We start from the raw sequence: 17,574 nt of genomic DNA, 5'->3' as shown, positions 1-17,574 counted from the left end.
ATTTACACAAGCATGCCTTTGCTTCACGCAACAGCACGACCTGTGTCGTGACAATCCCACCCGCTGTGATCACCGCTGGATGCCGTTCTTTGTTCTACCGGCTGCCACGCGCTCTGCGCTGGATGCTGCGTATATAAAGTAATTATTTTGTGGCAGATTAATCATTTTTTTCTGCAAATTGGCCATTGAAAACGGCTCTAATCACTTCCTGAATCACAGGAGGCTGCAGCCGGAGCCGTTCGTGCACGCACGTGCCTAACAATCTGCAGAAAGCATTTTGAGCCGTCTAAAAAGGTAATTGTCTTGTTTACACTGTCATGACTTGATAAAACAGTTGCATGTTTTTCCTTCTTGTCTGCACCTGTTAAAGTATGTTTATAACAGATTTAACTTCATGTTATAATCCTTCAGATGAGCTGCGCTCTGATGCAATCCTTTGACGTCACCATTCGCCCTGTTCACTTCTTGTTTACTCCACTTGACGAGCTGCACGTCGTTTTGGAGATTAGATTGCGCCACACAGCACGACATTTGTGCGTGAAAGATTTTTTTTGAACATTTCAAAATTCTCTGTGCGCAATGGCACCCCTCTGGCGTCCTGTCTGCACCACTTAAAGATGAGTTTACTCTTCAACACGACACAGGTCGTGATGTGTCGTGAAGCAAAGGCATGCTCGTATAAATGCCCTTTAAGAAGCACAACACACCCTTCCCCTCCTGCTAAGACATTCACTGAGCAAATACTGCAAGCGAGTTCTGCTTCCACCATAAAATAGTAATAAACCATAATTGCCTGTAATCAGAATACATTAGTCCCAAGAGGATCCTGTTGCTTTTGTGTGCACAGAGCTTTGAAGACTAAACTGAGACAGTTTCAAGGAAGTATGATTCTATGCAAACATTGACAGAGTTTTAGCTCAAAAACTACATCATATTTAAATACAAGACAATTCCACTGTATTGTATAGTTTAATGTTTTAAATTTGGATAATTTTATGAATGCATCAATTATCTACAGAATCCAACCATCTGTATATATATATATATATATATATATATATATATATATATATATATATATACATATATATATATATATATCTATATACATATATTACTGATTCCCAGAGCTATCAGCCCATACCATATCATATATGCATTCTGAAAGGTAATCAAATATCCATTTTTTTTTAAACTGTAGAAATAATTTCCTAGTAAGTTTCAAAACATATTTAACACCCAAATCTGAATCTGTTTCTGGCTCAAAATGTTGTGTGGGCCGCTGAAGAGGAGGTACTGCTGGCCCACCACCACCAGATGGCGCCCTGCTTGGAGTGCGGGCTTCAAGCATGAGAGGGCGCCGAAACCAGTGGAGTGACAGCTGTCACATCATCAACACCAGCTGTCACTCATCTACGTCAACCTCCATAAAAGCCGGACTGCAACTCCACCTCCCCGCCGAGAAATCAGCTACCATTCAGGTAATTTCTCTGCTACACTTAACGCTGACTAATAGTCTGAACTTCTTTGCAGCCATTTTCCTGTGGTGTTTCCTTATCTGTGGGATTGGCGTTTGGTGTGATCAGCGACGGCTTCGCTTCACACCCCAACCAGATAAGTGATTAGACAGGAGCTGCATGAGTGTGTGATTGGAGGTGGAGGTGCTCCCTACCAAAAGAACACAGACTGTGGGATTACTGAGTGTGCGAACTCACACTCATCAATACTGTTTCTGTTCTCTGCCAGCAGTACCGGGTCTGACTGCTGAAGACAGTGGCCACCTGGGGCGCAGGGCTTGGCGGCTCCGGTGTTCTTCAGATCCGTTGGTGGTGGAAGCTGTGTGGGATCCGGCTCTTCTCTCGCCAGACGTCTTCTATCTTCGAGCCTGCCCACACGTCACCTTGTGTATAATTGACATTCCACAATATTGTTATTGTCTGTACTTCGTTGTGCGATTCACAACATTAAATTGTTACTTTTTGGCTTATCCATTGTCCGTTCATTAACGCCCCCTGTTGTGGGTCCGTGTCACGACACCTTCCCAACAGGATTTCTCAGCCAGCGTCATGGATCCCGAGGGGCGTCAACCATCGCTTGAACAGCCAATGGAAGAGCGAAGTGCACAGGCGCCAGCAGGAGGCGTGTTAGGTGAGCTGCAGCAAATTCTAACCGCTTTCACTGCTCGGTTGGATTTGGTAAACGAGCAGAACGTTATTCTCAGTCGGAGGATGGAGGCTCTCACCGCCCAGGTGGAGGCGCGCGATCAAAGCGCTGCTGCAGCACCTCTTCCTGCTGGTCCCATGTCAGACACAGACGTTCCACTGGTCGTTCAACGACCCCCCCCACCGTCCCCTGAAGCATACATAAGCCCTCCGGAGCCGTACGGAGGTTGTGTCGAGACGTGCGCGGACTTCCTGATGCAGTGTTCGCTCGTCTTTGCACAGCGTCCCGTCATGTACGCGTCAGACGGTAGCAGGGTGGCTTATGTTATTAATCTGCTTCGAGGATAGGCACGCGCCTGGGCTACGGCGCTCTGGGAGCAGAACTCATGGCTCCTAACGTCATACTCTGGGCCATAACATGCACGCGGGGAAGCCCCGTAGATCCGCACAAATCCCAGTCACGATCCTTAGTGAGGAGTTAACCCTTCACGCCCCAGCACTCATAGACACGGGGTCGGAAGGGAATCTGCTGGACAGCAGATGGGCAAGGAAGTAGGGCTCCCTCTGGTGGCTCTGCCTTCACCTTTGAAGGTACGGGCACTAGATGGCACCCTTCTTCCATTAATCACACACCAGACACAGCCAGTGACATTGGTTGTGTCTGGGAATCACAGGGAGGAGATTGTGTTTTATGTAACACCTTCTACCTCCCGAGTGATTTTGGGTTTTCCATGGGTGTTGAAACACAATCCCCGGATTGATTGACCGTCTGGGGTTGTGACGCAGTGGAGCGAAACCTGCCACTGGGCGTGTTTAGGATCCTCGATTCCACCCGGTGTGACAGCTAAAGAGGTCAAAGTCCCCCCCAATCTGACGGCGGTACCGGAGGAGTACCACGATCTTGCTGACGTCTTCAGCAAAGATCTGGCACTCGCCCTTCCCCCGCACCGACCGTATGATTGCGCCATCGATTTGATCCCGGGCGCTGAGTATCCGTCCAGCAGGCTGTACAACCTCTCACGTCCGGAACGCGAAATCAATGGAGACCTACATCCGGGACTCCTTAGCTGCCGCGTTGATCCGGAACTCCATCTCCCGATGAGCGCGGGTTTCTTTTTTGTGGGTAAGAAGGACAGCGGACTCCGTCCATGCATCGATTACAGAGGGCTGAACGAGATTACGGTTCGCAATCGATACCCATTACCTCTGTTGGATTCGGTGTTCACGCCCCTGCATGGAGCCCAAATATTCACCAAACTCGATCTTAGGAATGCGTACCACTTGGTTCGGATCCAGAAGGGAGACGAGTGGAAGACGGCATTTAACACCCCCTTAGGTCACTTTGAGTACCTGGTCATGCCGTTCGGCCTCACAAACGCCCCCGCGACGTTCCAAGCGTTGGTAATGACGTCTTGCGGGACTTCCTGCATCGGTTTGTCTTCGTATATCTAGACGACATACTCATCTTTTCTCCGGACCCTGAGACTCATGTCCAGCATGTACATCAGGTCCTACAGCGGTTGTTGGAGAACCGGCTGTTTGTGAAGGGTGAGAAGTGCGAGTTCCACCGCGCTTCTTTGTCCTTCCTGGGGTTCATCATCTCCTCCAACTCCGTCGCCCCTGATCCGGCCAAGGTTGCGGCGGTGAGAGATTGGCCCCAACCAACAAGCCGTAGGAAGCTGCAACAGTTCCTCGGCTTTGCAAATTTCTACAGGAGGTTCATTAAGGGCTACAGTCAGGTAGTTAGCCCCCTGACAGCCCTGACCTCCACTAAGGTCCCCTTCACCTGGTCGGATCGGTGCGAAGCCGCGTTTAGGGAGCTGAAACGCAGGTTCTCGTCTGCACCAGTTCTGGTGCAGCCTGATCCTAATCGCCAGTTCACAGTGGAAGTGGATGCCTCTGACTCAGGGATAGGAACCGTGCTGTCCCAGAGCGGGGAGTCCGATAAGGTTCTCCACCCTTGTGCCTATTTTTCCCGTAGGTTGACCCCGGCTGAGAGGAACTATGACGTCGGCAATCGGGAACTCCTGGCGGTGAAGAAGGCTCTTGAAGAGTGGAGACACCTGTTGGAGGGAGCGACGGTGCCCTTCACGGTTTTCACGGACCATCGGAACCTGGAGTACATCCGGACCGCCAAGCGGCTGAACCCCAGGCAAGCCCGCTGGTCACTGTTCTTCGGGCGCTTTGACTTCCAGATTACATACCGCCCCGGGACCAAGAACCAACGATTGGATGCCCTGTCCCGGGTGCATGAAGAGGAGGCCAAGGACGAGTTGTCAGACCCCACAGAGACCATCATCCCTGAGTCCACTGTCGTGGCCACTCTCACCTGGGACGTGGAGAAGACCGTCCGGGAGGCCCTGACACAGAACCTGGACCCGGGAACCGGCCCGAAGAACAAACTGTACGTCCCACCAGAGGCCAGAGCTGCAGTTTTGGACTTCTGTCATGGTTCCAAGCTCTCCTGTCATCCCGGGGTGCGCAGAACCATGGTAGTGGTCCAGCAGCGCTTCTGATGGGCGTCTATGGAGGCCGACGTCCGGGACTACGTCCAGGCCTGTACCACTTGTGCCAGGGGCAAGGCTGACCATAAGAGGACTTCGGGACTCCTCCAGCCCCTACCGGTACCTCACAGCCCCTGGTCCCACATCGGCCTGGACTTTGTCACGGGCCTCCCGCCGTCCCAGGGCAACACCACCATCCTCACGATAGTGGACCAGTTCTCCAAGGCGGCCCACTTCGTGGCCCTCCCGAAGCTCCCTACAGCCCAGGAGACAGCAGACCTCCTGGTCCACCACGTCGTGCGTCTGCATGGGATACCAGCGGACATCGTCTCGGATCGTGGTCCTCAGTTCTCCTCCCAGGTTTGGAGAAGCTTCTGCAGGGAACTGGGGGCCACCGTGAGTCTCTCGTCCGGGTATCACCCTCAGACAAACAGACAGGCAGAGCGGGCTAACCAGGAGCTGGAGCAGGCCCTCCGCTGCGTAACCTCCGCGCACCCGACGGCCTGGAGCGCCCATCTGGCCTGGATCGAGTACGCCCACAACAGCCAAGTGTCGTCAGCCACCGGCCTCTCTCCGTTTGAGGTGTGTTTGGGGTACCAGCCCCCATTGTTCCCACTTGTGGAGGGAGAGGTCGGTGTGCCCTCGGTCCAGGCCCACCTCAGGAGGTGCCGCCGGGTGTGGCGGACCGCCCGTTCTGCCCTGTTGAAGGCCCGGACGAGGGCCAAGGCCCATGCAGACCGCCGGCGTTCCCCGGCCCCTGCATACCAGCCCGGGCAGGAGGTGTGGTTATCGACCAAGGACATCCCGCTGCAAGTGGAATCACAGAAATTCAAAGACAGGTTTATCAGACCGTTTCCCATCCTCAAAGTCCTCAGTCCGGCCGCAGTGAAGCTAAAGCTGTCAGCTTCACTGCGGATCCACCCGGTGTTCCACGTGTCATGTCTCAAACCCCATCACACCTCACCACTCTGCACCCCTGGACCTGCACCGCCTCCTGCCCAGATCATCGACGGGGAGCCGGCCTGGACCGTGCGTCGGCTCCTGGTTGTCCGTCGTAAGGGTCGGAGGTTCCAGTATCTGGCGGACTGGGAGGGGTATGGACCCGAAGAACGCTCCTGGGTGAAGAGGAGCTTCATCCCGGACCCGGCCCTCCTGGCCGATTTCTACAACCGTCACCCGGACAAGCCAGGTCGGGCGCCAGGAGGTGCCCGTTGAGGGGGGGGTTCTGTTGTGTGGGCCGCTGAAGAGGAGGTACTGCTGGCCCACCACCACCAGATGGCGCCCTGCTTGGAGTGCGGGCTTCAAGCACGAGAGGACGCCGAAACCAGTGGAGTGACAGCTGTCACATCATCAACACCAGCTGTCACTCATCTACGTCAACCTCCATAAAAGCCGGACTGCAACTCCACCTCCCCGCCGAGAAATCAGCTACCATTCAGGTAATTTCTCTGCTACACTTAACGCTGACTAATAGTCTGAACTTCTTTGCAGCCATTTTCCTGTGGTGTTTCCTTATCTGTGGGATTGGCGTTTGGTGTGATCAGCGACGGCTTCGCTTCACACCCCAACCAGATAAGTGATTAGACAGGAGCTGCACGAGTGTGTGACTGGAGGTGGAGGTGCTCCCTCCCAAAAGAACAGACTGTGGGATTACTGAGTGTGCGAACTCACACTCATCAATACTGTTTCTGTTCTCTGCCAGCAGTACCGGGTCTGACTGCTGAAGACAGTGGCCACCTGGGGCGCAGGGCTTGGCGGCTCCGGTGTTCTTCAGATCCGTTGGTGGTGGAAGCTGTGTGGGATCCGGCTCTTCTCTCGCCAGACGTCTTCTATCTTCGAGCCTGCCCACACGACACCTTGTGTATAATTAGCATTCCACAATATTGTTATTGTCTGTACTTCGTTGTGCGATTCACAACATTAAATTGTTACTTTTTGGCTTATCCATTGTCCGTTCATTAACGCCCCCTGTTGTGGGTCCGTGTCACGACACCTTCCCAACACAAAATCCAACCAATTCCTCACTGACCAAATACGTACCTCTCTAAACTTTACCTCTCATGAATTTTTGAAAAACTCAGCATTAGTCAAACAATTCCTAGATCCACTATTCTGACTGGCTCCAACATGTAATATTTCTTCTTTGGTCTATGCCCACCCTGGCACTGAGTGGAGTAAAAATCACTTCAGCCATTTTGACTAATCCTGCAAGTAGGAAATGAGTCAAAAAGGCCTAGAATGTCATCTTAACACTGTATTTTAACCTTGAAGTTAGCTGTAATTAAAAAAAAAATTTGTTTAGCTTCTAATATATTTAGACTGACCACCCCTGCCAGGATGTAGGACATCTCTGGTGCCAGGGTTCCTGATCAGCAGTCAGTTACAACCAAAAATCCTGAGATTGCAAAGATGGTAAAAGACCTCAGGGTAATTAAAGCAACAGCAATAGGAAATCCTTCAGGTATGTTGAATTGTTGATCTCTGTGTTGCAAGCAATTTTTGCTTCCATCTGGGAGACATGCATCGTCTCAAAAGACTAGAAGAAAGTACTTGTACCTCTCTGGAAAGGTACAGGTAATCAATTGGATTGCAACAGCCATAGGGATATTACACTTCTCTTTATGCTGGAAAGGTACCTGCAAAAGGTCACTCTCAACAGGATTCTGTCCCAGCAACCAGAGCAGTATGGCTTCACACCCAAGAAGTCAACCACTGTGCTTTACTGCAGCCCATTAATTTTCACATCATCTCTGGTCTATACAAAGGCATGTGTAAAGTGGAGACAGAGTGAGTTTTATTTTCCCCTGTGAATTCTGGTGTACATCACAGATGTGTTATGGAATCCTACTCTGTTCAACATTTGCATGGACAAAGTGTTGTGGAGTTCAGCAACCTGGGTGCCTTTGTTGGTGAGGAGGCAGCCCTTGACTCTGTGGATAATGCAGAGTTATTTAAATCACTCAATGCCCTGATGTGCATGACATGGTGGATTAGTGGTTTGCACTATTGGCTCACAGTAAGAAGGTGCTGGGATCACTTGTCACCTGGCCTTTTGTACAGAGTTTGCATGTACTCCCTGTGTTTCAGTGTGTTCCCTCCAGATGCTCCAGCTTCCTCCCACTTTCAAAGAAATGCAGATTAAGTGATTTGGAAACTCTAGATTGACCATGGGTGAGAGCGTGAATGTGTGTCTGTTTACATGTGGCCCGCGATAGATTGGCAACCCCTCCAGGGTGTACCCTGCCTCTCACGCAATGACCAATGGGATAGGTTCCAGCCCTCATGACCTTTTTGGAATAAGCAGATATAGAATCTGATGCACATGAGAAGGTTGGTGAGGAGTTAAAGTAGGATGGTTTGCGACTGTCATGGATTAAGACTTGGTTTCAATGAATTCCCGGAGTCACTTATCTCAGCAGTAATATTCATGTCTGTGGACACTGGCCTTTGAGATTGTGAGACACCTGGAAAAAGGTTATGGCGTCATCAGGTCACTGGAGAGATGTGTTTGGTTGAAGGCAATACCTTTGCAAGAGAATGGCTTCAACTGTTACTGTGAGGTTGTGAGACCTGGACACAAACCAGTGACTAAGGTAAATGGACTGCGTTTATATAGCGCCTTTCCATCTGCATTAGATGCTCAAAGCGTTTACAATTATGCCTCACATTCACCAAAACACACTCATACACAGATGTGAGGGTGCTGCCATGCAAGGCGCTCACTACACACTGGGAGCAACATGGGGATTAAGGACATTGCCCAAGGGCCCTTAGTGATTTTCCGGTCAGGCTGGGGTTTAAACTGAGGATTCTCTGGTGTCAAGCCCAATGCTTAACCACTAGACCAACACCTCCCTCAAGATAACGACAAGATGTCTTTGCTACACGGTCTCTGCGACTTATCAAATGTACAGTTACTTAGGGTGCACTGACACATGCATGACTGATTCACGCACTTGCACAACCTGTGTCATGCAGGAGAATAAGCCCGTCTTTAACGGGTGTAGACTGAATGTGAGAGGGGCGCCGGCGCATGCAATTGCACAAAGAGAATTTTGAAATGTTCAAAAAATCCTTCATACATAAATGTCGTGCTACGTGGCGTGACATGCAGCTCGTCAAGTGGAGTAAAGAATAAGTGAACAGAGTGAGTGGTTGCGTCAGCGGATTGCATCAGAGCGCAGCTCGTCTGAAGGATTATAACGAGATGTTAAATCTGTCAATCATACTTTAACAGCTGTAGACAAGAAGGAAAGAAAATGCAGCTGTTTTAACAAGCCATGACAATGTAAACATGACAAATAATTACCTTTTTAAGATGGCTCCAAATGGTTTCTCCAGCTCATTCAATGCCGCTGGAGCGGTCTTCTATGATTCAGGAAGTGATTAGAGCCGTTTTCAAAAGATAACTTGCATAGAAAATGATTAATCGGCTACAAAATAATTATTTTATATACGCAGTGTCCAGCGTAGCGCGCGTGGCAGGTGGTGAAACAAAGCACGGCATCCAGCTGGTAACACAGTGGGTGGGAACGTCACAACAGCATGCGTGCAAGTGCGTGAATCAAAATCTTGCATGTGTCAGTGCATCTTTAGGAAGACTCAGATGAGCTGTACTACTTGCATTGTAATGGAATGACATGACATTGCAGCTATATGATGCATTTCCCAGAACATGATCAAGCGTACAAGTGCCTCAGTTTTGAGGACCCCAGCAACTGTAGAAGGCCAAAGAAATGCATAAGATATCACCTGCCTGTGGCAGGCAAGTGGCTACTTTCAAGAGGTGGGGATAGAGTGCTTGTCTGTTTGACAACACAGACCCAACATTGTTCCAGAACACTGTGCATGCAGCAATGTGCAGTACCAGAGCATCATCCCAGACTTGGCAAAATACCAAAAACTATTAAAAGGACATGTCACACATTATTTAACATTCCAGTTAGCAACACAACATCAAATTATTCATGACTAAGTCGATCCGTGCACATGTGGTAATAATTAGCAGCCACTGATGTATTTTATTGCTAATTATTCCTCTCGGTCAGAGAGTTGGTAGGTGCATTTCCAGAAAACATCTTACACGGCATGTGACATGCATCTTAGGAAAATCAGACACAATCCGATGGCCGACAGAGCGAGACGCACAGTGTTACGTCTGATAATGAAGCTTCTGAGCTTCATTTGAAAGTGATGGCTCAGATTTACAGAGGATGTGAGAGGAGATAACACACTTCACCCAGAAACGCTTAACTTTTTCAGAGTCTGTCAGATTTTGGATCCTAATTTTTGGTGACGCTGCTGTTTGTGTCACATGGCACTATTTTACTGCCACAAGGAATGCACATGTGGAACGTCTCCATGACGTGTGATGAGCACAGGCTGCCTGAACATGCAGATGTATTCCTTACATTGGGAAAAAGTCTACAATATGTTATTTTTAAGAGAAAATGGACCTTCTATCTAACATGCCAGAATTGTCAGAGAACTTGAGGAGCTGCTGTGAGACATTATTCTCCGTTCGGTGATTTTGCATAATCCGTGCATGAGGCCTTATAGTGGACCTGCACATTGTTCTCCGGCTGGCAATGACATGCAATCATTGTGTGAGGACTTCTTTGGCGGAGTGGACTTTACTTCATTCTACAAGTGGGTGAGTGTCCTGTTTACTTTTTCCCCTTTTGTATTTTGTTCTCAGAGGCGCTGGTAGGCTTTATTTTTATTTGAGTCTGTGAGTCTGTCAGACTTTGGATCTTGATGTGTACAGAGCAGAATGCTATTTAATGTGCATGGACCTCTCCACTGTTTTTCCAGGCTGTCTGATCACACAGATGTATTTCTTAAATTTTTCACAGTCATATTGATAATATTTATAAGCGTGCACAAAGCTGATCCTCCAGCACAGACTGCTTTAAACGGGCTGCATTCATGACTAATGGCCGTGCACAGTCTTCTCACAGTGGAGAGCAGCTGCTGCTTTTACAGTGACTGCATCAAAACTTAACAGTTATCACTTAAAAATGAGTCATCATAACATGACATCACACTTACGTGAACTTTGAAATAAATCTGCGGCTCCGGTCTTAACGTTAGCAGCTACATTTCATTCAACCTTGTGCTGGAACATTTCCTCAAAGCTACGCAAACACTGTGGGGAAACACTTGGAAAAATGAGTACTTTGTTTATGGTAGTCTCCACAGCTGTTTGTTGCGAATGCTGTATATGTCGAGACCGGTCACGGAAGTGCACAAAGTAATCTCGGTGTATCATCGGATGGTCACTAACAGCCTAAATCTAAATTGTTATGATTTTGGTGCAACATGTCCTTTAAAGATTAGTGTATTTACTCATATGTGACTAAATTTACACTGTATGTCAGAGTAAATGTGGGACCACTTAGTCATTTTTAGAACTAACCGGTCTTATTAATTTACAATTAGCTTAAGATCCCACATATTCATCCACACCCACCTACCTATGTAAAGTCACAGGAGGTGCAGTGTATCCCAGCAGACAGTGGAGGCTGGATATTCATAGTAAATTTTTTGATAAGTGTATAGACATTGGTAAACAGAAGGAAAACACTGCACAGTATTCATGATTTATTCTTTTATATTAAGTTTGCACGCATTGCAATTTGATGCCAAAACGATGAGGGTAGTTCAAATTCCACCTCCAGATGTCATCTATGCTTTTGTTTGTTTTTGTTTCGCTGGCGAATGCTAACCAGGAATTCAAGACACTGGCGTGAATCCTTCTTGGCACTCCATCTCTCTTGCTTCTTCAATGCACCCATTTCTCTCTGCAGATTTTGAGGCGCCATTGTGTGATTGCGGCTTGTTTACGAACACTGATTCACCCAGTGAGGTTTGGCTCACAAATATAACGAGAGGAAGAAATATGAATGAATTTACTACTTCCCAACCCTCCACTTCTACCTTCTTTTCCAAATTTCTCCCATCATTTTTCTTCCTCTCTACGTGGTCCTCGGCCACCTATGGGCACACTTTTCCACTGGTGTATGTGTGTGTGAGAGTGAGTAAGAGTATATTTATATACAGCCAGAGGGGCAGCCAGCACTGGCCAGAGGCTCATTTTTGTGGCCAATTCAGTGTGTATCCTGACGGCTTGCAGGCGTCTCGGGGGCCAGCTCCTCCTTCCAAGTCCATTCCCTCACCCGGCCTCTTCAGAAAATCATTGCAACTCGCCATTGCTTAGTCACTCCTAGAACCTCCCAGACAAAAAAAAAAGCAGACTTAGTTTCTTGCATTTATTAAAAATGACCGGCTGTGTTTGTGAGACCGTCTGAGAGAATGAGAAGGAGGGAGAAAAAGACATCCAAAACTGGGAAGAACATCGAGGGTGGGTTCCATGACTGGGTTGGCCATGGGAAGGTTTGGACAATTTCTGTCCAAAAGGTCAAAAAAGTATGCGTGCTGCATTGCTTCCTGCTTATTGCGATGTTCGGCCCTTTGTGTGCAAAGCATGTGGACACCATAAGGCAGTTTCACAACAGACTTTTTCCATTGTTGTAGAACTGTGACATCCAACACATGAAGTGATCAACATCAATTATCTCATTACAATAGCACCTGTGGATCGAATATATTCAGCATTAAGTTAATGTATTCTAGAGGCTGATGTGCTGAAAGTAGGAAAAATGGGGATGCATAAAGATTTGAGTGACTCTGTCAAGTGCCAAAATGTGATGGCTGGACGATTAAGCTGGAGCATCTCCAAAACTGCAGCTTGTGTGGGATGTTCCTGGTCTGTAGTGATCAGTACCAAACAAAAGTGGCCCAATGAAGGAAAACTGGTGAACCGGAAACAAGATCAGGTGTAAAGACTGATCCTTGCAGGCACCATCTTGCAACTTTCAGGATTTTAAAGGGATCCGCTGCTAATGTCTTGGTACTAGATACCACAGCACACCTTTAGAGGTCTAGTGGAGTCCATGCCATTTTGGTGGCAAAAGTGAGACCTGCATAAAATTAGGCAATAGGTCACAATGACTGAGGCACGATAACCACATTCAGTGTTACCTATGAGGAGTGGAATTTTTTTTGTGCAATCACGAAGTGTTGCTTTTGAGATTTCGCTTTCACTAACTGTCCTGTAATTTTAGTTTCATGTGGTAAACAAATCAGTGCGGAGTTTTCAGGATGATAAACGTTCACTAAAAGAAGGGGATGACATTTGATTTCTCACTGATGTGGTTGATGAGCAGGGGCAGAGGAGAGAAGGAGACAGGAACACTCTCTGCTTCACACCTCGCCTCTCCCACAGTATTTGGTTTATTTACGTAGAGGAGTCAGTGCCAGGTTCATTCTTGGTATCCTGAATCCAATAGTCACCAGGTAGGAGGCAGCCAAGCTGGACTGCTGCTCAGAGAACCACGCAGGTTGGCATGACAAACAAATAGTCTGGGATTTTCATGTCATATCATATCCCTCTCCAAGCTTGGAGGTACAGCCTTCTCCTTCCACTGTGCTCCCTCATTCTCCAACCCAGTTTCCTTTAATCTTTTGCCATCTCCTCTCCTCTCCAAGGTGCTACAGTAGCTGCAAAAAGTGTGACCCACACCGGGGACTTTTCCATCGCACCACTGTTGCTAACGACAAGTTGTTTCACAAGCTTGGCGTCAGTGTCCGGATGCTGATACTCAAGACAGCAAATCTGACCCTTGCTGACTCCACACTGGCCAGAACACCCCTTACACACACACACACACACACACACACAGCTCACTCCAAATCCCTCTTTACCACCTGCAGGCCTCTAATTTACAGTGTTTGTGCATCCTGAGATATCCGTGAACGGCTGGCTATTCTGGGCATGTGGAACATTGCATCAATGCCGGATCAGATCCATGTGATTACACCCCACTTCCATACTCTGTTTCCCATCAGCATTCATGCAGGGAGGCTCCTCTGTCTTAGTACTAACACTTTTTGCTTTGTCACTAAAGGCTAAGTAAGTTCGACTACTGGTAGTCAACAAAGGTAACCATCGGGCTAAACTGTTTCATTACAGCCTGGAATGTATTTCAAAGAAATTAATTAGCAGAAAACACAGTCCATCTTTGAAACTTGTGGATTTTGTGTCAGTAAGTGTGTAGAAGATGAAAGAAAGTTGTCTGAAAGCCAGTGCCCCATTGTGACAAATATTTGTGAGGTACTGAGATAAAAGAAGCCAAAAACACAGAACCCAGAAACAACACGCACATACACACACAGAATCAGAAACAGTAAGAGAGAGTGCTGAGCCTTGGGGGATTCTGTGGACACTATAACATGCCTTTCCATCCCAGGCATTTAAAAGAAGAAATACCACAGTCTCTGCAGTGCTACTGCTCTTGTAAATAATCCGAGTCTGGGCGCCACCTCAGAATCCCCTGCCTGGTTTCTGGCCTTGTGGGTGCCATGTCAGTTCAGGCGGGCGGGATTTGAAGAAGGCAAGAAAAGGGTGGGGAAACAGGGTATCCAAGCCTGCTGTTGCATCATCATTGGGAGTACTACATACTACTTAGAGCTAGTGCATGAAGAAAATGTGATAAAGATGAAGAAATAATTTAATTTATGTAGCACTTTTTCCCCCCAATATGAATCAGATGCTCAGAATGCTCAGATTCAAAGTGATATTAAGGTGCTCAAATACCAATGAGAGCAGTTTGGGCAAGACTTTGAGGATCCTAGCGATTTTCTTGTCTAATGTGGGATTTGAACCTATGGTCCTCTGGCAACAAACCGGCTTTTATAGCTTTAGGGCCACCACTTTTCCATGTGAGTATTATTTTTTTCCAAGATGTTGCCATCCTTAGCAATTACCATGGCTCCCTGACTTCCAAAACAAGGTTAGTCAATGGGACAAGGGTCTTGATGAACATGGAAAGTGGGTGCTTTGTTTATTCAGGCCTTTGACAAATTCCAAAATGAGAGAAAATGTAAGTCTTCTTAGTACATTACCGTGTGGTACAACTGGCCAATAATCTTAGTTTATGCAACTGTAGTCTACCTCAGTTCAGACACTGAATATACAGCACATTTGCAATTTTCTAGCCTACATGTCTTTAATAGATCATAGCTTGTTTACTGCCATTTTTATCTTTGTATGTAAAGTCCCTTCAGCTTCTCCACTGTTTTCACTCAAGGTCACCACAGCAGATCCAAGGTAGTGCCAAATCTGTATGATATGTTTTAAGCCGGATGCCCTTTCTGGCAGAACTCCACATTACATAGAGAATGACCAGGGGTGGCCTTGAATTGAGGACCTGCTGCACTGGAAACCAGCACCGTTAACCGCTTGGCCACCAACCCTGCCCACTATAGTTTTTATCTTCGAATGTTCTTAAAATGCCACAGGCAATTACCAGTAGTGTTCAGAATAATAGTAGTGCTATGTGACGAAAAGATTAATCCAGGTTTTGAATATATTTCTTATTGTTACATGGGAAACAAGGTACCAGTAGATTCAGTAGATTCTCACAAATCCAACAAGACCAAACATTCATGATATGCACTCTTAAGGCTATGAAATTAGGCTATTAGTAAAAAAAAAAAAAAAAAAGTAGAAAAGGGGGTGTTTACAATAATAGTAGCATCTGCTGTTGACGCTACACACTCAAAACTATTATGTTCAAACTGCTTTTTTAGCAATCCTGTGAATCACTAAACTAGTATTTAGTTGTATAACCACAGTTTTTCATGATTTCTTCACATCTGCAAGGCATTAATTTTGTTGGTTTGGAACCAAGATTTTGCATGTTTACTAGTGTGCTTTGGGGTCATTGTCTTGTTGAAACACCCAATTCAAGGGCATGTCCTCTTCAGCATAAGGCAACATGACCTCTTCAAGTATTTTGACATATCCAAACTGATCCATGATACCTGGTATGCGATATATAGGCCCAACACCATAGTAGGAGAAACATGCCCATATCATGATGCTTGCTTGCACCACCATGCTTCACTGTCTTCACTGTGAACTGTGGCTTGAATTCAGAGTTTGGGGGTTGTCTCACAAACTGTCTGTGGCCCTTGGACCCAAAAAAGAACATTTTTACTCTCATCAGTCCTCCATTTCTCTTTAGGCCAGTTGATGTGTTCTTTGGCAAATTGTAACCTCTTCTGCACATGTCTTTTATTTAACAGAGGGACTTTGCGGGGGATTCTTGCAAATAAATTAGCTTCACACAGGGGTCTTCTAACTGTCACAGCACTTACAGGTAACTCCAGACTGTCTTTGATCATCCTGGAGCTGATCAGTGGATGAGCCTTTGCCATTCTGGTTATTCTTCTATCCATTTTGATGGTTGTTTTCTGTTTTCTTCCACGTGTCTCTGTTTTTTTTGTCCAATTTAAAGCATTGGAGATCACTGTAGATGGACAGCCTATAATTTTTTGCACCTGCGTATAGGTTTTCCCCTCTCCAATCAACTTTTTAATCAATTTACGCTGTTCTTCTGAACAATGTCTTGAACGTCCCATTTTCCTCAGGCTTTCAAAGAGAAAAGCATGTTCAACAGGTGCTGGCTTCATCCTTAAATAGGGGACACCTGATTCACACCTGTTTGTTCCACAAAACTGATGAACTCACTGACTGAATGCCACACTACTATTATTGTGAACACCCCCTTTTCTACTTTTTTTTACTAATAGCCCAATTTCATAGCCTAAAGAGTGTGCATATCATGAATGATTTGTCTTGTTGGAATTGTGAGAATCTACTGAATCTACTGGTACCTTGTTTCCCATGTATCAATAAGAAATATACTCAAAACCCAGATTAATCTTGTTAGTCACATAGCACTACTATTATTCTGAACACTACTGCATTAATTATATACAATTCAAAAACAATTTAAAAACAAAATATTAAATAAACACAATTAAAAGATCAAAAAAGTAAAATAAAGGAGTAAAAATGAAAAGAGTTAAAAAGGATGCTAACACAATATGCTAACCACAGGGGTGAGAAAAGAAATGTCTTAAGTCTCGTCTTATCGATGCTGGGAGACCATTCCATAAGACAGTGGCGAGGCAGGAGAAGGCTCTTTGATCCACAGACTTTTCTTCACCCTTGGAACACAAAGTAGTCCTGCATCATGTGAGCGCTAAGCCCGGGCCGGTACGTAGGGTTTAATTAAATCAGCTAGGCAACGCTGTTGTAGGTTTTAGTTTATTTCTTGGTTCAGTACAGCTCTCTAATCTGCAGACAAGGAGAAGAGCTTGAATGGTGGCAGAAAGTGAGAGATGTTGGAGACTGTACAGATACGTCACACAGAGAGAGCAAGAGGACTGTATGTAACCAAAAACAAACAGCTGCTCTTTGACTTCAACTTGTAAGGAATACTTGAACTCACTGACACAAGCTCTCATCCAGTGATAAGAACAACGGAGACACACACACACACACACACACGCACCCCTACATGTCCCTACTAAGTGCAAGCTGTGGAACGAGTCTGCAATGACAACTGTGCATAAGTGTTCTGAATTCCACGGGGCTTGCAGCAGCAATCAGAAAGGCCAAACAAATACAGTATAATACAGGGGGCTAAATGGACTGTAGGCTGTGAATGCCGGGGAAGCTAAACTTGACCTGCCCCTTGGCCTGAAGTTGAAACACAGCTGCTGGGCATCCTGGTTTCCACCATATGGGTAGGAAGCAGCAAAAATGATCTGTAAACACATACAGCTAACTCTCATTCATGCAATACACCTTGTAACTCGTGGTAATTTTTGCACATTCTTTATGATGGTTGTTGTCTTCATGGGCACCTCCTGGATTAAACATGTTCCTCTTCCTAAAAATAAATAAATAAAAATCAATGTTTCCTCACAGTCTTTGTTCTTCTAGGCACTATTTGTCACCAATCAGTGTTTGAGGAGGTGATGGTCTAGTGGTT

At 46.5% G+C, this 17,574-nt stretch overlaps 1 protein-coding gene and 1 long non-coding RNA gene across 2 annotated transcripts in view; one reads left to right on the top strand and one right to left on the bottom strand.

Annotated features, from left to right (window-relative positions):
- LOC117530936 (ankyrin repeat and fibronectin type-III domain-containing protein 1) overlaps positions 1-17,574 on the bottom strand; it is a 322,495-nt gene that overhangs the window by 125,280 nt on the left and 179,641 nt on the right. The gene's annotated exons all lie outside the window — the stretch shown is intronic.
- LOC117530937 overlaps positions 12,573-17,574 on the top strand; it is a 94,133-nt gene continuing 89,131 nt past the window's right edge. The window contains exon 1 of the long non-coding RNA XR_004566485.1: positions 12,573-12,632. This is a non-coding gene — a long non-coding RNA (uncharacterized LOC117530937). The remainder of the gene's footprint in view (positions 12,633-17,574) is intronic.

This window comes from Thalassophryne amazonica, chromosome 18, assembly GCF_902500255.1.
Source record: "Thalassophryne amazonica chromosome 18, fThaAma1.1, whole genome shotgun sequence".
Taxonomy (NCBI): Eukaryota; Metazoa; Chordata; class Actinopteri; order Batrachoidiformes; family Batrachoididae; genus Thalassophryne; species Thalassophryne amazonica.
Note: the sequence above shows the minus strand (reverse complement) of the source record. Positions and strands in the feature narration are given on the sequence as shown.